Below are 22,364 nucleotides of genomic sequence, written 5' to 3' on the forward strand. Positions count from 1 at the left end.
CAGTTACAACATGGCCATAAAAACAGTCTCCCCACTACCTCTTAAACACCACTGCATTACACACACATACAAACCCACCCCTATTGGTAAGTTGTGGGGGCAGTGCCCATATTCGTAACATTTGAGCTAGCTTAGCACCTTTCAAGTGGTTGGTATTTGCCCTTTGTCCATTTCTAGCCTTGATATGTGACAAGCTAGAGGTCACCCCTGGCCCCTCCCAACACCCACATTGGAAAAGTTTCCATACTAAGTCAAGGTAAATAGGGTTATTGAATATTTGACCTTCACAGCATCAACTGCAGGTGACTTTGGATAAAGAAAGTTAACATGGCTGTCATAAGGCCAGAAAAGGGTTTAGCATAATGTTTTTTCAAGTCCATAAACTGGGCTGTGCCAACACTCCTGTGGATGTTTTTAAGATGGTACATGTAGAATAGATATTTTTCCTACTGGCCTTTGTCCAACGTGCGCTGAATTATTGTACAACGAGTGTGTGAGCCCTGTTAGTTTTCTCTCCCTACGGCTGGAGTTCAATTTTGACTGCACTACAATCACAGCTGTGTGTCCAATCATAGGCAAATTACAATTGGCCCAGAACCAAGCGGCATGGCTGGCCCTTAAATTAAAATAAAATAAAATATTATTGGTCACATACACATGGTTAGCAGATGTTACTGCGAGTGTAGCGAAATGCTTGTGTTTCTAGTTCCGACAGGGCAGCAATATCTAACATGTAATCTAACAATTCCACAACTACCTAATACACACAAATCTAAGTAAAGGAAGGGAATAAGAATATATACATATAAATATATGGATGAGCAATGACATCAAGGGGGTGGGGTGAGGGGTGGGGGGGCCAATATCAATAACAAATTGTCAATCTCTCCTGGCTCAAAGTTGAGGAGAGATTGACTGCATCACTTTGTGAGAGGTATTGACTTGACAGTGTCTGTTCAAACAACTAACACACAGCTCATACATACCCCACAAGACATGTCACCAGGGGTCTCTTCACAGTCCCCAAGTCCAGAACAGTATCTGGGAAACATGCAGTACTGTATAGTGCAAAACTACATGGAACTCTCTTCTACATCAAGTAACTCAAGCGAGCAGTAAAATTAGATTTTAAAAAAACTGATAAAACAACACAGCACAATGCGGACTGTGAAGAGACACACACACACACACACACACACACACACACACACACACACACACACACACACACACACACACACACACACACACACCAACACACACACACACACACACACACACACACTCTCTTCACAAACACACATTGTAATGTTGTGGTATTGTGGATTTTACATTGTAAATGTGTAATAATGTAATAATGACATGTATGATGTATTGTGTTATTTCTGATGTAAACTGTTTTGTGTTTTGTTTTAATGTAATTGTTTTGACCCTGTTTGGAACCCAGGAAGAGTAGCTGCTGTAATGGGGATCCTAATAAATAAATACAAATGACTAAATCAAAGTTCCGTGTCCAATGTATTCGCTAGAAGCCAAATTCACATCTGAACTTGTCCACATCTGATATGCATCTTATTTTACCTAACTTGACCTGTGTGAATACCCCAGGTTTTGTGGATAAAGCGTTTTACGGAAACTGATCATCTTTGCAAAAACACCTCCGAAATGTCATCAATAAAACACACAGTGCTGCCATTCTATGGACAATGTGACATTTCTTAATGTCACCGCGGTTTCACAGGCCAGTGACAAAGCCTTCTCTGTTTTATTATTGTTGTTTTGGAGGAAGCGGGACCTGTTCCCACAGTGGGTGGAGCACCTTTTCCATCACATTGTCAGCTAGGCCGCCTTTTGATTGGCTAATCGGAGGGGTGTGAGAGAGAGACTTTCATGGTCACACGTGACCAGAATGCTTTGAACCCTGGCTCCAGCTACCCCCCTCACCCACCCCCAGACGCTTTAACTTCACTGAACACAGGGTGACCGCATTCCACAGCCCCTGCAGAAGCATAGTTTGGTTACCGTGGTGAGGTCTCACATGAGGAGCACGCTTACACATGCAAACACACACACTCACACATAGTCTCGATGACATTGCTGTGACATTGAATGGCTTGAACCGCTGACACGTGACAACCCAAAGAATTACCGCAATGTGAGAATGTTTGACCTGAGTCTAGATACAAGGCCTAAATCCACAGTATCGCCATCAGCCAAATCTTCCTAACTTATTTCGTCAAGGTAGAGAGAATGGGTAACATGAACTATGGCATGGTGCTATAAATCCAGAGACATTGGTGTCCCTGGTACCACTGGTGTCCCTGGTGCCACTTCCTAGCCCCACACCACTACAATTCATTTTCCTTTTGACAAGCTGATTGCGAAAGTATGGGTGTTAATTTTCCAGCAGCAACAATATAGTAGGTTGTTTAAATTTCTCCATAAAGCGCTGTGGTAGCAAAATGGTTAACTAACGGTTTATGTTTTACTGAACAACAGGGTAAATTCTATTCAGTTCAGTCAATTCAGGAAGTAAATCGAAATTCCAATTAAAGAATTGAAAGAACATCATTGAATTTGAATGTCATTTTTTTAATTCTTGAATGGAAAGTAAATACATCTCAAGTTGAATAAGATGAATAGAATTCGGCATTCACAAAAAGGGTAGGCAATGGCCTTGACATGAAAACACTTTTGATAATCAGCCATAGGAAGGGAATTTCTTTGGAGTGAGGGCACTATGAGCGAATCAAAACACACAAGCCTTACCCCCACCCTCAACCCAAGACACACACACACAGACACACACACACAGACACAGACACACACACACACACACACACACACACACACACACACACACACACACACACACACACACACACACACACACACACACACACACACACACACACACACACACACACACACACAAAACACTGCCCCAGTTGTTCCTCTGTTGACAATGAACTCAGTGGAAGGGTGTCCATAGTGATGAAGAGCAACAGCTTATTCCATTGGATCTGCATCAAGAATGTTTGGCACACAGAGCCTCACAGAGCTAAAACAGCATTGTCTGAGCTCAGTGAAAAACTAGAAAGCATAGCTCCAGCTTGGAACAGACTGAAACCAAACAGACATCCCTGTACAAGGACTCACATGGTACGGTGGCAACTCTCGACAACCTACGCTTTTGCTGCTTAATGTGAAGTGGATAAATGATGGGAAAGTTTTGTTTTTTTGACAGTGCAGTCTAAATATAGCACACGATCCACCCATCTGTTCCCCGTGCGTCCTCATTCAAATGAGAGCATCACTTGAGTCAGGTCCTTCTTCTACTATTGTTTGTTTGTTTGTCCAAGACCGTGAAAGAGAGAGTGTGTGTGTGTGTGTGTGAGCGAGAGAGAGAGAAGACTGGTTGCCCTCTAGAGTACAACCACTTCTCCAATCTTTTTGGCTCTGAAACAATGAACAAACAGCAAAAACATATACACTACCGTTCAAAAGTTCAAAAATAATGTACTGAGCAAATGTCAAATTGGCTTTTTACCAAATTACTGTACGACAGACCACGTATTCACCCTGCACACCCTAATTGACAAACAAACAAACCAATACAAAGGCAAAGTCTTTTCATGTTTTGTTGATCTTACAAAAGCTTTCGACTCAATTTGGCATGAGGGTCTGATATACAAATTGATGGAAAGTGGTGTTGGGGGAAAAACATAGGACATCATAAAATCCATGTACACAAACAACAAGCGTGTGGTTAAAATTGCCAAAAAACACAAATTTCTTTCCACAGGGCCAGGGGGTGAGACAGGGTTGCAGCTTAAGCCCCACCCTCTTCAACGTATATATCAACGAATTGTCGAGGGCACTAGAACAGTCTGCAGCACCTGGCCTCACCGTAATAGAATCTGAAGTCAAATGTATACTATTTGCTGATGATCTAGTGCTTCTGTCCTCAACCAAGGAGGGCCTACAGCAGCACCTAAATCTTCTGCACAGATTCTGTCAGACCTGAGCCCTGACAGTAAATCTCATGTAAGACAAAAATAATGGTGTTCCAAAAAAGGTCCAGTTGCCAGGACCACACATACAAATTCCATCTAGACATCGTTGCCCTTGAGCTCACAATTCCTGACATTTAATCCTAGTAAAAATTCCCTGTCTTAGGTTAGGATCACCACTTTATTTTAAGAATGTGAAATGTCAGAATAATAGTACAGAGAGAATTATTTATTTCAGTTTGATTTCTTTCATCATATTCCCAGTGTGCCAGAAGTTTACATACACTCAATTAGTATTTGGTAGCATTGCCTTTTAAATTGTTTAACTTGGGTCAAACGTTTTGGGTAGCCTTCCACAAGCTTCCCACAATAAGTTGGGTGAATTTTGGCCCATTCCTCCTGACAGAGCTGGTGTAACTGAGTCAGGTTTGTAGGCCTCCTTACTCGCACACGCTTTTACGCTTTCTGCCCACAAATGTTCTATAGGATTGAGGTCAGGGCTTGTGATGGCTACTCCAGTACCTTCACTTGTTGTTCTTAAGTCATTTTCCACCACTTTGGAAATATGCTTGGTGTCATTGTCCATTTGGAAGACCCATTTGCGACCATGCTTTAACTTCCTGACATCTTGAGATGTTGCTTCAATATATCCACATCATTTTCCTACCTCATGATGCCATCTATTTTGTGAAATGCACCAGTCCATCCTGCAGCAAAGAACCCCCACAACATTATGCTGCCACCCCCGTGCTTCACGGTTGGGATGGTGTTCTTCGGCTTGCAAGCCTCCCCCTTTTTCCTCCAAACATAACAATGGTCATTAAGGCCAAACAGTTCTATTTTTGTTTCATCAGACCAGAGGACAGTTCTCCAAAAAGTACGATATTTGTCCCCATGTGCAGTTGCAAACCGTAGTCTGGCTTTTTTATGGCGGTTTTGGAGCAGTGGCTTCTTCCTTGCTGAGCGACCTTTCAGGTTATGTCGATATAGGACTCGTTTTACTGTGGCTCTAGATACTTTTGTACCTGTTTCCTCCAGCATCTTCACAAGGTCCTTTGCTGTTGTTCTGGAATTGATTTGCACTTTTCACACCAAAGTACGTTCATCTCTAGGAGCCAAAACGCATTTCCTTCCTGAGCGGTATGACGGCTGCGTGGTCCCATGGTGTTTATACTTGCGTACTATTGTTTGTACAGATGAACGTGGTACCTTCAGGCATTTGGAAATTGCTCCCAAGGATGAACCAGACTTGTGGGGGTCTACAATTTTTTTTCTGAGGTCTTGGCTGATTTCTTTTGATTTCCCCATGATGTCAAGCAAAGAGGCACTGAGTTTGAAGGTAGGCCTTGAAATACATCCACAGGTACACCTCCAATTGACTCAAATTATGTCAATTAGCCTATCAGAAGCTTCTAAAGCCATGACATAATTTTCTGGAATTTTCCAAGCTGTTTAAAGGCACAGTCAACTTAGTGTATGTAAACTTCTGACCCACTGGAATTGTGATGCAGTGAATTATAAGTGAAATAATTTGTATGTAAACAATTGTTGGAAAATTGTCTTGTGTCATGCACAAAATAGAGAGAGAAAGCAAGAGATAGTGAGATGGAAAGGAAGAGAGAGAGAGACAGAGAGACATAGAGAGAGAGAGAGAGAGAGAAAGAGAGAGAGAAATATAGAGAGAGAGAGAGAGAGAGAGAGAGAGAGAGAGAGAGAGAGAGAGAAAGAGAGAGTAACTGCATCAGAGTGTTAGTGTGTGGGGGCTGTGTGTTTGTGGTGAGTCTAGGAGACTAATAATAGGAGGCATTCATCAGGGCTCTTTCTAAGGCAGAAAGGGGGAGGAGAACATGACATAAACAGAGCTGATTGCAGTTGGCCAAACCACAACCTAAGATCACAACACTGGTGCCAAAGCCATGCTCTTTCTAGGAAATCCAGCCCTCTGAATAGCCCCTTTGGGTCCATTCAGCGAGAATACGCACGGCATTCTTGATTAGCTTGGAGATGTCTGTGTTGGCATGCAGCCGGGCCCGTGTTGTGAATTCCCCAAGCGAAGCATGCCTTGGTTGGCTTTGTGTTCTCAAGCAGGGACTCCTTTTGATGGTGATTGTTAATTGCCTTTTTGATCAGTCTGAAAGGCATGGCAATCTCTAGGACTTGTGTAAATCCTGGATGCTGAGTACCATTGGGATGAACACTCAGATTAATGTACAGTAAAATCAGCCTCATCCACAAAGCAGCATAGATTAGATGCTCAAATTAGAGGTTGCCCTAACACACAGATCTAGGATCAGATTATCATATCTCCAATGTTAACCTAACATAGCCTTGATTAAATAATACCTGCCTCTATATCAGCGATTAGGGGAAACTTCTCCCTACTTTGGGTTGGGCAGGCAGGGGAAATAGGGCAGCCTTGTTTTTGCAGCTCAACCTTCACTGTCCTCCAGTGCAGTGGTGAAAAAAGTACCCAATTGTCATACTTGAGGAAAATTACTACTTGAGTGCAAAGATACCTTAATAGAAAATGACTCAAGTAAACGTGAAAGTCACCCAGTAAAATACTACTTGAGTAAAAGTCAGAAAGTGTTTGGTTTTAAATATACAGTACTTAAATATCAAAGTAAATGTAATTATGTAACAGAGTATTTGGGTTAGGTAGGTTACTTTCTAAATGTAACCTGTTACAGTTACTAGTTACCTGTCAAATTGTAATCAGTAATGTAACCTGATTACATTCAGTTACTTTTAGATTACTTTCCCCTTAAGAGGCATTAGAAGAAGACAAAAATGTATGTTACCAATTGAACGAAATCTATTCTAGGATAAATCAATGTTAAAGTTTACATAGCTGGTCATAAAACAGGTTCAGCCCCTGGTTAGACCATGATCTGGCAGAGTTACTCCACCTCAAGAATTCCATTTGGCAAATTGCTCGGCACACGCATACTCGTTCAGGCAAATTGAAATAAGTGCACTCAGGCTATCCGGAAGGCCAAAGTTAGTTACTTTAAGGAGCAGTTCTCTCTCTGTGGGTTTAATCCCAAAGAAAACGGTTAAAGACCTGGAGAATAAACCCTCCTCCTCACAGCTACCCATGTCCCTTAATGTTGATGATGTGGTTGTTACTGACAAGGAGCACATGGCTGAGCTCTTTAATCACCACTTCATTAAGTCAGGATTCCTATTGGACTCAGCCATGCCTCCTTGCCCCCCCAACATTTCCTCATCTCTCACCCCTTCAAATGCGACTATCCCCGATGCTCCTCCCTCTTTTCCCCCTGCAACACTACAAAGTTTCTCCCTGCAGGCGGTCACTGAGTCCGAGGTGCTAAAGGAGCTCCTGAAACTTGACCCCAAAAAAACATCTGAGTCAGATGGTTTAGACACTTTCTTCTTTAAGGTTGCTGCCTCTATCATCGCCAAGCCTATCTCTGACCTTTTTAACCTGTCTCTCCTCTCTGGGGAGGTTCCTATTGCTTGGAAGGCAGCCACAGTTCGTTCTATATTGAAAGGGGGAGATCAAGCTGATCCTAACTGTTTTAGGCCAATTTCGATGTTTCCCTGTTTATCAAAAGTGTTGGAAAAGCTTGTCAATAATCAACTGACTGGTTTTCTTGACATCTGTAGTATTCTCTCTGGTATGCAAACTGGTTTCTGCTCAGGTTATGGATGTGTCACCTTAGAGGTTCTATATTATGTCACCATTGCCCTTGATTCTAAGCAATGTTGTGCTTCTATTTTTTTGACTTGGCCAATGCTTTTGATATGTTAGACCATTCCATTCTTGTTAAATGGTACCCATAAAACACCAGTCTCAACGTCAACAGTGAAGAGGCGTCTCTCCGGGATGCTGGCCTTCTAGGCAGAGTTGCAAAGAAAAAGCAATATTTCAGACTGGCCAATAAAAAGATTAAGATGGGCAAAAGAACACAGACGCTGGACAGAGGAACTCTGCCTAGAAGGCCAGCATCCCAGAGTCGCCTCTTCACTGTTGACGTTGAGACTGGTGTTTTTGTAACGGAATTCCTCCTCCTCTTCATACGAAAAGGAGGAGTGGTGATTCGACCAAGACGCAGCGTTGTAACTTGACATTATATTTATTAAACAAGACGAAAAAACACGAAACGAAATACACTTGAATAATTAACAAAATAACAAAACGGAGTAGACAGACCTGGACATGGAACTTACATAAAAAACGAAGAACTCACGAACAGGAACAGACTACATAAACCGAGACAGTCCCGTGTGGCGCGACAAAAACTGACACAGGAGACAACCACCCACAACAAACAATGTGAAACAACCTACCTTAATATGACTCTCAATTAGAGGAAACGCCAAACACCTGCCTCTAATTGAGAGCCATACCAGGCAACCCATTAACCCAACATAGAAAACACATAACATAGACTACCCACCCAAAACTCACGCTCTGACCAATTAAACACATACCACACAACAGAAAACAGGTCAGGAACGTGACAGAACCCCCCCCCCCCTCAAGGTGCGAACTCCGGGCGCACCCCTACAACACAAGGGGAGGGTCTGGGTGGGCATCTGTCCGCGGTGGCGGCTCCGGCGGTGGACGAGGACACCACTCCACCACTGTCTTTGTCCCTCTCCTTCGCGTCCTTTGAGTGGCGACCCTCGCCCCCGACCATGGTCCAGGAACCCTCACTAAGGCCCCTCCTACATAGAGGAGACAGCTCAGGACAGAGAGGTAGCTCAGGACAGAGAGGTAGCTCCGGACAGAGAGGTAGCTCCGGACAGAGAGGTAGCTCCGGACAGAGAGGTAGCTCCGGACAGAGGGACAACTCTGTACTAATGGCAGCTCCGGACTGGGTGGCAGCTCCGGACTGGGTGGCAGCTCCGGACTGGGTGGCAGCTCCGGACTGAGTGGCAGCTCCGGACTGAGTGGCAGCTCCGGACTGAGTGGCAGCTCATGACTGAGTGGCAGCTCATGACTGAGTGGCAGCACATGACTGAGTGGCAGCACATGACTGGAGGGCAGCTCATGACTGAAGGGCAGCTCATGACTGTAGGGCAGCTCATGACTGTAGGGCAGCTCATGACTGTAGGGCAGCTCATGACTGTAGGGCAGCTCATGACTGTAGGGCAGCTCATGACTGTAGGGCAGCTCACGACTGTAGGGCAGCTTACGACTGTAGGGCAGCTCATGACTGTAGGGCAGCACATGACTATAGGGCAGCTCATGACTGTAGGGCAGCTCATGACTGTAGGGCAGCTCATGACTGTAGGGCAGCTCCTGACTGGCTGGCGGCTCTGGCAGCTCCTGACTGGCTGGCGGCTCTGGCAGCTCCTGACTGGCTGGCGGCTCTGGCAGCTCCTGACTGGCTGGCGGCTCTGGCAGCTCCTGACTGGCTGGCGGCTCTGGCAGCTCCTGACTGGCTGGCGGCTCTGGCAGCTCCTGACTGGCTGGCGGCTCTGGCAGATCCTGACTGGCTGGCGGCTCTGGCGGATCCTGACTGGCTGGCGGCTCTGGCAGATCCTGACTGACGGACGGCTCTGGCGGCTCCTGACTGACGGACGGCTCTGGCGGCTCCTGACTGACGGACGGCTCTGGCGGCTCCTGACTGACGGATGGCTCTAGCGGCCCCTGACTGACGGACGGCTCTAATGGCTCGGGACAGACGGATGGCTCAGACGGCGCTGGGCAGACAGATGGCTCAGACGGCGCTGGGCAGACAGATGGCTCAGACGGCGCTGGGCAGACAGATGGCTCAGACGGCGCTGGGCAGACAGATGGCTCAGACGGCGCTGGGCAGACAGATGGCTCAGACGGCGCTGGGCAGACAGATGGCTCAGACGGTGCTGGGCAGACAGATGGCTCAGACGGTGCTGGGCAGACGAGCAGTGCAGGCGGCGTTGGGCAGACAGCCGACTCCGACCTGCTGAGACCCACAGTAGGCCTGGTGCGTGGTGCCGGAACTGGTGGTACCGGACTGGAGACACGTACCTCAAGGCTAGTGCGGGGAGCAGGAACAGGGCACACTGGACTCTCGATGCGCACTATAGGCCTGGTGCGTGGTATCGGAACTGGAGGTACCGGGCTGAGGGCACGCACTTCAGGGCGAGTGCGGGGAGAAGGAACAGTGCGTACAGGTCTCTGGCACCCCTGGAGGCTTGATGCGTGGGTGGTTCTGTAACGGAATTCCTCCTCCTCTTCATACGAAAAGGAGGAGTGGTGATTCGACCAAGACGCAGCGTTGTAACTTGACATTATATTTATTAAACAAGACGAAGAAACACGAAACGAAATACACTTGAATAATTAACAAAATAACAAAACGGAGTAGACAGACCTGGACATGGAACTTACATAAAAAACGAAGAACTCACGAACAGGAACAGACTACATAAACCGAGACAGTCCCGTGTGGCGCGACAAAAACTGACACAGGAGACAACCACCCACAACAAACAATGTGAAACAACCTACCTTAATATGACTCTCAATTAGAGGAAACGCCAAACACCTGCCTCTAATTGAGAGCCATACCAGGCAACCCATTAACCCAACATAGAAAACACATAACATAGACTACCCACCCAAAACTCACGCTCTGACCAATTAAACACATACCACACAACAGAAAACAGGTCAGGAACGTGACAGAACCCCCCCCCCCCTCAAGGTGCGAACTCCGGGCGCACCCCTACAACTCAAGGGGAGGGTCTGGGTGGGCATCTGTCCGCGGTGGCGGCTCCGGCGGTGGACGAGGACACCACTCCACCACTGTCTTTGTCCCTCTCCTTCGCGTCCTTTGAGTGGCGACCCTCGCCCCCGACCATGGTCCAGGAACCCTCACTAAGGCCCCTCCTACATAGAGGAGACAGCTCAGGACAGAGAGGTAGCTCAGGACAGAGAGGTAGCTCCGGACAGAGAGGTAGCTCCGGACAGAGAGGTAGCTCCGGACAGAGAGGTAGCTCCGGACAGAGGGACAACTCTGTACTAATGGCAGCTCCGGACTGGGTGGCAGCTCCGGACTGGGTGGCAGCTCCGGACTGGGTGGCAGCTCCGGACTGAGTGGCAGCTCCGGACTGAGTGGCAGCTCCGGACTGAGTGGCAGCTCATGACTGAGTGGCAGCTCATGACTGAGTGGCAGCACATGACTGAGTGGCAGCACATGACTGGAGGGCAGCTCATGACTGAAGGGCAGCTCATGACTGTAGGGCAGCTCATGACTGTAGGGCAGCTCATGACTGTAGGGCAGCTCATGACTGTAGGGCAGCTCATGACTGTAGGGCAGCTCACGACTGTAGGGCAGCTTACGACTGTAGGGCAGCTCATGACTGTAGGGCAGCACATGACTATAGGGCAGCTCATGACTGTAGGGCAGCTCATGACTGTAGGGCAGCTCATGACTGTAGGGCAGCTCATGACTGTAGGGCAGCTCCTGACTGGCTGGCGGCTCTGGCAGCTCCTGACTGGCTGGCGGCTCTGGCAGCTCCTGACTGGCTGGCGGCTCTGGCAGCTCCTGACTGGCTGGCGGCTCTGGCAGCTCCTGACTGGCTGGCGGCTCTGGCAGCTCCTGACTGGCTGGCGGCTCTGGCAGCTCCTGACTGGCTGGCGGCTCTGGCAGCTCCTGACTGGCTGGCGGCTCTGGCGGATCCTGACTGGCTGGCGGCTCTGGCGGATCCTGACTGGCTGGCGGCTCTGGCGGATCCTGACTGGCTGGCGGCTCTGGCAGATCCTGACTGACGGACGGCTCTGGCGGCTCCTGACTGACGGACGGCTCTGGCGGCTCCTGACTGACGGACGGCTCTGGCGGCTCCTGACTGACGGATGGCTCTAGCGGCCCCTGACTGACGGACGGCTCTAATGGCTCGGGACAGACGGATGGCTCAGACGGCGCTGGGCAGACAGATGGCTCAGACGGCGCTGGGCAGACAGATGGCTCAGACGGCGCTGGGCAGACAGATGGCTCAGACGGCGCTGGGCAGACAGATGGCTCAGACGGCGCTGGGCAGACAGATGGCTCAGACGGCGCTGGGCAGACAGATGGCTCAGACGGCGCTGGGCAGACAGATGGCTCAGACGGTGCTGGGCAGACAGATGGCTCAGACGGTGCTGGGCAGACGAGCAGTGCAGGCGGCGTTGGGCAGACAGCCGACTCCGACCTGCTGAGACCCACAGTAGGCCTGGTGCGTGGTGCCGGAACTGGTGGTACCGGACTGGAGACACGTACCTCAAGGCTAGTGCGGGGAGCAGGAACAGGGCACACTGGACTCTCGATGCGCACTATAGGCCTGGTGCGTGGTATCGGAACTGGAGGTACCGGGCTGAGGGCACGCACTTCAGGGCGAGTGCGGGGAGAAGGAACAGTGCGTACAGGTCTCTGGCACCCCTGGAGGCTTGATGCGTGGGTGGTTCTGTAACGGAATTCCTCCTCCTCTTCATACGAAAAGGAGGAGTGGTGATTCGACCAAGACGCAGCGTTGTAACTTGACATTATATTTATTAAACAAGACGAAAAAACACGAAACGAAATACACTTGAATAATTAACAAAATAACAAAACGGAGTAGACAGACCTGGACATGGAACTTACATAAAAAACGAAGAACTCACGAACAGGAACAGACTACATAAACCGAGACAGTCCCGTGTGGCGCGACAAACACTGACACAGGAGACAACCACCCACAACAAACAATGTGAAACAACCTACCTTAATATGACTCTCAATTAGAGGAAACGCCAAACACCTGCCTCTAATTGAGAGCCATACCAGGCAACCCATTAACCCAACATAGAAAACACATAACATAGACTACCCACCCAAAACTCACGCCCTGACCAATTAAACACATACCACACAACAGAAAACAGGTCAGGAACGTGACAGTTTTGCTGGTACTATTTAATGAAGCTGCCATTTGAGGACTTGTGAGGCATCTGTTTCTCAAACTAGACACTCTAATGTACTTGTTCTCTTGCTCAGTTGTGCACTCCCACTCCTCTTTATATTCTGGTTAGGACCAGTTCGCGCTGTTCTGTGAAGGGAGTGGGACACAGCGTTGTACGAGATCTTCAGTTTCTTGGCAATTTCTTGCATGGAATACGCTTCATTTCTCAGAGCAAGAATAGTCTGATGAGTTTCAGAAGAAAGTTCTTTGTTTCTGGCCATTACACGCAGTCCGTTACTCCCCAACCCAGCAGAGTGGTTATATAAAAGACATAGGTAGCACTTGCATGGGCTGGACAGGCCCTGTTACCCAAAGCATACACATCAGGCATGGGACTGAAATACCGGAAAGGGACAGACTTGGGGGTAGGGGTGTGTGAGGGGAGTTCCTTGTTCCTTGTTTATTATTAGCTAAGTTTATACAGTAGTCAAATGAGACATTGTCCTTCATTGTTGTTGTTGTTGTTGTTGTTGGTGGTGGTGGTGGTGTTGATGATGATGACTATAGTGGTTCTGCAGTGGTAGCCGGAGGTTTAAGGCTAGTAGCGGTTATTTCCTGGGGAACAACATATTACGTGCTGTCCTCACTATTTGCTTGTATAAATTGCAAATATCCTTTGTCTGAGACAGGTAGAAAAGGCTAAATGCCACCCCCACATGCCCTGACCACATGACCTGAATTTCGAACAGTATTCATAGATGTGGTAAAGAGATCAACCGAACTCGACCAAAACAATGGAATTGCCAGGTAAGAAGAATGTATGCAGCAGTTAAGGATAACTAACGTGGCAGGTTAGGAGACTTATGTTAAGGTTAGGAAAAGGGTTAGGGTTAGCTAAAATTCTCTCCTAAACTGCTGCGAAAAGTTACTTCTGGTCATAGCTGTAGTCCCTCTACTCAAAACCTCAGAATCTCTTCATTCCCCCCCATCAAAATTAGCCTACATTTAGGCTATTGTTTGTATGTGTATTGCACACTATGTTGGGGTAAAAATCTGAGTATAGTAAGTTTATGGATGTCAACCCCAGTACATGTTCATGTCATCGTCCCCAAACAACTGCATTACACTTTAAAAAAATGTCTATGCTACCAGCTTATACAAATGGGAGTTAGTATTTAGCAGACATTTTTTCTAACCCCAAAAAGGACTATTTCTAAATATTATGCCGCAAAAACAGCCTTAATATATCCACATCGGATTTTAGTAACCACATTGTGGGCCTGTTAGAACACAAAAATCTGGACAGATTTAACAAATATATCCACTTTGTAAAATCAGATCTTTTTTTAAGTGCACCAATGACTGTGTCCTTGTTCTTTCCCCAATGGTCTGCATTCCATTGATCTCTTTACCGCATGTATCTAATCAATAAGTATCTGTCAGTGCCCCCCGAGAAGCAGAGCTGATCCTTTGTTGAGCCAAGGCGAGAGGACGCTGCCCCACTCCTAAAGCCCATGTCAGATCCATGACCAAGGTTTTTCAATGATCCACATACTGTCACAAAACGGGCCTCTCTGAAATGAGTGGGGGCCTAGCTGAGGGATGATGTCACAGTACTGTATTCTGTGAGAAAAAGGCCATCTGTTTGTAACTGGTGGCAGTGGGGTCGCCTGCAGTGCAGGAGTGTTATATAAGGTGGTCACCGATACAGACCCAACTGGCTGTGAGGCTTTCATCTGCCACAGTGAGACTTAAGCCTGCCTGCTGGCCTGTCCACACCTTCACTAATATGCAGGGGGCTGGGGACAACCGCTATAAAACTCGGGGGGAAATTGCTCTGTTTTGTAAAAGTATTTAGTGAAAGGATGTGGTAGGGTCAAGGTCACAGTGGTCACTTATGCAACCTAGAATGCAAACAATATAGTGTAGGATGGAAAAAAGTCCCGGTGGACGTTTGGTGGACCGCTTTAACACAGCTATTCAAGTAGAATATACACTACCAGTCTGCTTCACAGAGTTCAAGTAACAGACACATCTCAACATCAACTGTTCAGAGGAGAACCACTACTAAAGGACACCAATAAGAAGAAGAGACTTGCTTGGGTCAAGAAACACAAGCAATGGACATTAGACCGATGGAAATCTGTACTTTAGTCTGATGAGTGCCAAATTTTAGATTTTTGGTTCCAACCGCCGTGTCATTGTGAGACGCAGAGTAGGTGAACGGATGATCTCCGCATGTGTGGTTCCCATCGTGAAGCATGGAGGAGGGGGTGTGATGGTGTGGGGGTGCTTTGCTGGTGACACTGTCAGTGACTTATTTAGAATTCAAGGCACACTTAACCAGCATGGCTACCACAGCAGTCTGCAGCGATACGCCATCCCATCTGATTTGCGCATAGTGGGACTATCATTTGTTTTTCAACAGGACAATGACACCAGGCTGTGTAATGGCTATTTGACCAAGAATGAGAGTGATGGAATGCTGCATCAGATGACCTGGCCTCGATAATCACCCGACCTCAACCCAATTGAGATGGTTTGAGATGAGTTGGACCGCAGAGTGAAGGAAAAGCAGCCAACAAGTGCTCAGCATATGTGGGAACTCCTTCAAGACTGTTGGAAAAGCATTCCAGGTGAAGTTGGTTGAGAGAATGCTAAGAGTGTGCAAAGCTGCCATCAAGGCAAAAGGTGGTTACTTTGAAGAATTTTAAATATAAAATATATTTGGATTTGTTTAACACTTTTTTGGTTACTACATGATTCCATGTGTGTTATTTCATAGTTTTGATGTCTTCACTATTATTCTACAATGTAGAAAATACTAAAAATAAAGAAAAACCTTTGAATGAGTAGGTGTTTCCAAACTTTTGACTGGTACTGTCTAAGTAGAGTTACAGTACAGTATATACCGCTCCTGCACTAACACCTAACACGTTCATGAGGTTAATCGACCCACTGCAGCTGAGGTTTCTCCCGCTCTATTAACACTGTTCAGGGCATGTTGTTGTCTACTGTACACATTGTGCCAAGCAAATTGCCCTTTCACCTAAATTATAGTCTCAAGACTTAATACCTTACCTTTGCTCTACTTAACGTTCCCTTATATTTTAGGGAACTGGGGAGGGATTTGTTCAAGACACACGCTGCAGAACTACACCCAATACCTCCCCCCTCAACATGTTAAGGTCACCCTGGCCCACGAGCTGTGCCACAGCCTGGGTGCCGCTGTGAGTACTGGACAATGTCATCCTTGCCTATTGTTATTGTTTTTCCCCATTGGAGTTCCAACACGTACTTTTATTTGTTATTTCACAGATTTTTGATGTTTGATATGTCATTATATGCCATTTGATTACATTACCTCTTTTGTTGTACAGGTCTTGTTGCAGCTCTCTGTGTTAATTCATTGCAGGACCTGAACCCTATGGGCAGATGTGTTCTTATCGCTTGAAATTTGAACAGTATTGCACACAATATCTAACTATTACAAAGGAAAACATTAGGACATAGGGTTAGATAAGATCATGTCCTGGCTTGTTGTCATGCAGGATTCGTTTTGATTGTGTACATGTAGCATGATCAATCCAAAATCGAATCTAATCAAATGTTATTTGTCACATGCGTCGAATACAACAGGTGTAGACCTTACAGTGAAACGCTTACTTACAAGCCCTTAACCAACAATGCAGTTCAAGAAATAGAGTTAAGAAAATATTGACTAAATAACTAAAGTAAAAAATTTCATACAAAGTAACACAATAAAATAACAATAACGAGGCCATATACAGGGGTACCGAGCCAATGTGCGGGGGTACATGTTAGTCAAGGTAATTTTTACATGTAGGTAGGGGTAAAGTGACTATGCATAGATAGTAAACGGTGAGTAGCAGCAGTGTAAAAACAATGTGGGGGGAGGGGTGTCACTTGATGAATTGTTCAGCAGTCTTATGGCTTGGGGGTAGAAGCTGTTAAGGAGCCTTTGGTCCCAGACTTGGCAATCTGGTACAGCTTGCCGTGCAGTAGCAGAGAGAACAGTCTATGACTTGGGTGACTGGAGTCTTTGACGATTTTTTGGGTCTTCCTCTGACACCGCCTGGTATAGAGGTCCTGGATTGCAGAAAGCGTGGCCCCAGTGATGTACTGGGCTGTACACACTATCCTCTATAGCGCCTTATGGTCGGATGCCGAGCAGTTGCCATACCAGGCGGTGATGCAACCGGTCAGGATGCTCTCGATGGTGCAGCTGTAGAACCTTTTGGGGGATCTGGGGACCCATGCCAAATCTTTTCAGTCTCCTGAATGGGAAAATATGTTGTTGTGTCCTCTTCGCAACTGTCTTGGTGTGTTTGGACCATGATAGTTTGTTGGTGACACGGACACCAAGGAACTTGAAACTCTCAACCCGCTCCACTACAGCCCCATTGATGTTAACTGGGGTGTTTGTTTGGCCCTCCTTTTCCTGTAGTCCACAATCAGCTCCCTTGTTTTGCTCACATTGAGGGAGAGGTTGTTGTCTTGGCACCACACTGACAGATCTCTGGCCTCCTCCTTATAGGCTGTCTCATCGTTGTCGGTGATCAGGCCTACCACTGTCGTGTCTTCAGCAAACTTAATGATGCTGTTGGAGTTGTGCTTAGCCACGCAGTCGTGGGTGAACAGGGAGTACAGGAGGGGACTAAGCACGCACCTCTGATGGGCCACCATTTTGAAGATCAGCGTGGCAGATGTGTTATTGCCTACCGTCACCACCTGGGGGGCGGCCTGTCAAGAAGTCCAGGATTCAGTTGGAGAGGGAGGTGTTTAGTCCCAGGGTCTTTTCCTTAGTGATTTGTGGGCACTATGGTGTTGAACGCTGAGCTGTAGTCAATGAACAGCATTCTCACATACAGCCTCTTTGGAAAGTATTCAGACCCCTTGACTTTTTCCACATTTTGTTACGTTACAGCCTTGTTCTAAAGTTGATTAAATATTATTATTTCTTCAGCAATCTACTCACAATACCACATAATAACAAAGTGAAAACAGGTTTTTAGAAATGGTTGCAAATGTATTAAAAATGAAAAACAGAAAAACTATATTTACAAAAGTATTCAGACCCTTTGATATAAGACTCGAAATTGAGCTCAGGTGCATCCTGTTTCCATTGATCATCCTTGTGATCTTACTACGTCTTGATTGGAGTCCACTTGTGGTAAATTCAATTGATTGGACATGATTTGGAAAGGCATATAACAGTCTATAGAAGGTCATTCAGTTGACAGTGCATGTCAGAGCAAAAAGCAAGCCATGAGGTCAAAATAATTGTCCGTAGAGCTCCCGAGACAGGATTGTGTCGAGGCACAGATCTGGGGAAGGGTACCAAAAAATGTCTGCAGCATTGAAGGTCCCCAAGAACACAGTGACCTCCATCATTCGTAAATTGAAGAAGTTTGGAACCACCAAGACGCTTCTTATTGCTGGCCGCCAGGCCAAACAGAGCAAACGGGGGAGAAGGGCCTTGGTCAGGGAGGTGATGAGATAATGTGTGTGGGTATACATGTCCTGTCAGCAATTGATCAGCCAATCTGTGGGAACCAGATCATGGAGGGGGAGGAGTGTGATCTGGGCAATAACAAGACAGACGTCTGCTGCACAGAGAACAAGGAACCCATGGGAACCCAGTGTTGCCTGAAACCTGGCAACATTGCAGGTAACTTCTGGTCAAAAGTTTGCTGTAGGATCAAATCAAAATCAAAATCAAATCAAATTGTATTTGTCACCTGCGCCAAATACAACAGGTGTAGACCTTACAGTGACTGCTTACTTACAAGCCCTTAACCAACAATGCAGTTTTAAGAAAAATAAGTGTTAAGAAAGTATTTACTATAATATACTGAAGTAAACAAAAATAATTTAAAAAATCAGGTAATTAAGGTAATATGTACATGTAGGTAGAGGTAAAGTGACTATGCATAGATGATAAACAGTAGCAGCAGCTTAAAAATGGGAGGGACAATGCAAATAGTCCAGGTAGCCATTTGATTAGCTGTTCAGGAGTCTTGGCTTAGTAGGATGAAAAAAGCCCTTTGTGATTTGCTGGTCCTAAATCTCTTTCTATGGGTAATTACTAATTTCTGTCCAAAGTTTACATAACATCTCCCATGGAGCTCTTAATAAGAAGATTAACATGTTTGACAAAGCAGAGTTGTGGTTGTGGCTGAAGGGATAATTACCCCATTCCATACCGTTCAAAACAAAACAGTAAACAACACTCATATGATGAACTTGTCTCTGCCTGCCCACCCACCTGTTTCTTTCCTTCTGTCCCCTCAGTCCCAGTCAGGGACTGCGCTGTGGCCAAGAGAGTATCATAAGCTGTCAGGGGACAGATGTGAGGAGGAGTTGGACTGTCAGCTGGAGAGTGTGTGCTCTGGTCTCTCCCTCATCTGCCCTGAGCCTACAGCCAAGGCCAACATGAACGTATGTAGTCTGGGCACTCGGGTGTGTCTCAATGGAGGGCCAGATAATGACTCAACATTTTCAGTCATTGTACCCACTGTCTCAATGTGATGACATTCCAACGTCAGCAGTATCCACTTTAACAGGATCTATTGTCCTTGGTTGCCATCTTGAGTGAATTTCCTCCATTATTTTATCCTTTCAGATGATACATGTGGTTCTGAGTTTGGAGAGTCGTTCTGATTGGGAACATTTCAATGTAAATTCCATATGTATGGCTCTCTATGGGGGCATACATCATGAAATATTAGATTTGGGCCAGAACCCATTTCTGATGCAGCGTGGATCAGGGAACAAGTTAACTGAACACGGATGTTTAGGATTTGTGAGAATGAGTAGGCCTGTCTGGCACTGTCTAGCAAACATTTTTTTCTGTGAGACTTTGGTGTTCTTTTTCTTGTGTTCTCCTTTCATTCTCTCTATGTCCTCTCCCCTCTCTCCTGTATTGTATTTCACCCTCCCTCTTTTCCTCTCTCTCACTATCCTTCCCTCCTCTTCCCCTGTCCTTTTCCCTTTCTCCATCTCTCTCTCGCCCTTTCTCCCTCCTTCCCTCTCGCCTATCCTTCTCTCTCTGTCCATTTCTCCATCTATTTCTCAGAATTGTCACTTTGAGTCACAGTGTGTGAGTTACAGCCTGGAGCAGTGTGACTGTCTGGGAGAGTCCAAGAAAGGGAAGTGCCACGTGCTGCCAGCAGCCAGGTAACCACAATCCCTCTTCTCCTCCCTCACCCTCGTCTCCTCCCCTGCTGCGCTTAAATCTGGGGAATGTGTTTATGATTTGGGGACAAACAAGAACGTGTACATTTGCTTAGTCTTTCCCCTAACAACCAAAAGGGCATCTGATGTGGTGGGCTGTGAAAAAGCAGAATTTAACAAGGATAAGGAGCTTGGTTACCAATGTGTGCATGTGCTTTTTTCCCTCAGTAAACTCAATCTTTCACCTTTAACAAAATGTTTACCTGTATTTCCAATGGATTTCTTCACCTTAGACATGCCTGCGACCTGCACCACTTCCTCTGTCCTGACTAAGCAGTTCCAGCGTAAGCGTGTAGCCTTGTTTGCCGCGGAGCCGTGTTCAGCCAAGCAGGTCTACTGCGACAAGTTCCTGGTGTTCTAGGCATCCTGGACACTGACAGGCCCATCGCCAGGCTGAAGAACTCCTTCCTCCACCTGGTAGACCTGGATGAGTTTGACAACCTGGCTGAGTGGATGAAGGTTTGTTTTATAGGGGTCGGCTATCTATCTACCCTATGATGTATTCAGGTTGTTAATTTACAACAGGCCAGAGGATCCTAGAAGATGTAGTGTGTTGAGATGCGTGTTGAGCTCAGTGTGTGTATGGAAAGCTTCCTGTTTTGATGTTCTTCGTTCAGATGTTCCAGCCTCAGTTGGCTTTGAGCTTTGGCCTCGCTTGAAAGTGCGGCGAATCAGGAATGCCCACAGGGATTTAAAAGAGCTACTTGGGTCACACGTCAGGTTGAGTTTGAAAAACTATATGATTACTTTGAGGATTACTTTTAAATTCAGAAAGGATGTCTGCGAAAAAAAACTTTGACACTTTTTATCAATGACATTCAAATTAGCATTGAAAAAGGGCACAAGTTTAAGTTTGTTCCACCTGAGCGAGTCTGACCACAAGTCAGAGACCACTTTGATGGCACACCAAATGTGTTTGATGGATTGCGAGAAAAGAGTTGGAATAGGCTTTTGTAGTCTACAGTCCAAGCTATGTCTTCCGACTGCTGTCGGCATCCAAAGATTATCCAACTTGAATAAATACTTGGAGGTAAGGATGACAGCAGTGGTGTAGTCTACGGTGATACGGATATCACTTATTATTGATATTTACGTAGTGCATTGATGTGACTCATACTGCTGCTCTCTCATTTAGCTATTTGCGCCTTACGGATTGTGGTTGTTGTGGATGGCTTTCCACAAATCTAATTGTATATTTGAACCCAATAATGGTTGAATTCAAGAAGTATAAGCTGCCTATTGATGTAAAGATATAATTTAATCGTATTATTATATGAAGTAGAAAGCGATGGGTTAGATGAAGCCTCCATAACCAACCCATAAAGTAAAATGTAACATTCATGTACAGTATGGCCAGCTATGTAAACTTTAACATTGATTTATCCTGCAATAGATGTCATTCAATTGGTAACATACATTTTTGTCTTCTTCTAATGCCTCTTACAGAATGTAATCAGATTATGTTACTGAGTTTGGGTAATCCAAAAGTTACATTACTGATTACAATTTTGGACAGGTAACTGTAATGCATTACATTTAGAAAGCGACCTACCCAACCCAGCCCCTACTTGCGCTTAGATCTACCGTTCACTCCCTCTGACCAGGGCTTTTTAGTGTTAATGGATTTTCTATTGTCCGTATCTGTGCATCCATACCCCCTTCCAGCTCAAAGAAATAAAAAACGTTTTTTCATTTCTCCCCAATTGGCAGTTAGTCTTGTCCCATCGCTGCAACTACCGTACGGACTCGCGAGAAGCGAAGGTCGAGAGCCATACATTTGCACTGCTTCTTGACACACTGCCCGTTTAAGCCAGCTGCACCAAAGTGTCAGAGGAAACACTGTACACCTGGTGACCGAAGTCAGCATACATGCGCCCGGACTGCCACAGGAATCACTAGAGCGCAATGGGACAAGGACATCCCGGCAGGCCAAACCCTCCCCTAACCCGGACAACGCTAGGCCAATTGTGAGCTGCCTCATGGTTCTCCCGATCGTGGCCGGCTGCGACATAGCCTGGGATCAAACCCGGGCTGTAGTGATGCCTCTAGCACTGCACTCGGGAGGCCCGCAGCTCAAAGTTGATGTCTTATCTTTTCTTTGATTCGAGGACAGTACTACACATAACTGGTTTGGGAGCTATGCCAGCTATGGTTAAGGTTATTAGGCTGTAATATGGCAACAGTACTGTTTCCACACCACAGCTGAACCGCTAATGC

The 22,364-nt window shown here is 46.2% G+C and overlaps 1 pseudogene; it reads left to right on the forward strand.

Moving 5' to 3' along the window:
• LOC129869328 (disintegrin and metalloproteinase domain-containing protein 10-like) overlaps window positions 1–22,364 on the forward strand; it is a 64,855-nt pseudogene that overhangs the window by 39,902 nt on the left and 2,589 nt on the right.

Source organism: Salvelinus fontinalis, chromosome 14, assembly GCF_029448725.1.
Source record: "Salvelinus fontinalis isolate EN_2023a chromosome 14, ASM2944872v1, whole genome shotgun sequence".
NCBI classification, from domain to species: Eukaryota; Metazoa; Chordata; class Actinopteri; order Salmoniformes; family Salmonidae; genus Salvelinus; species Salvelinus fontinalis.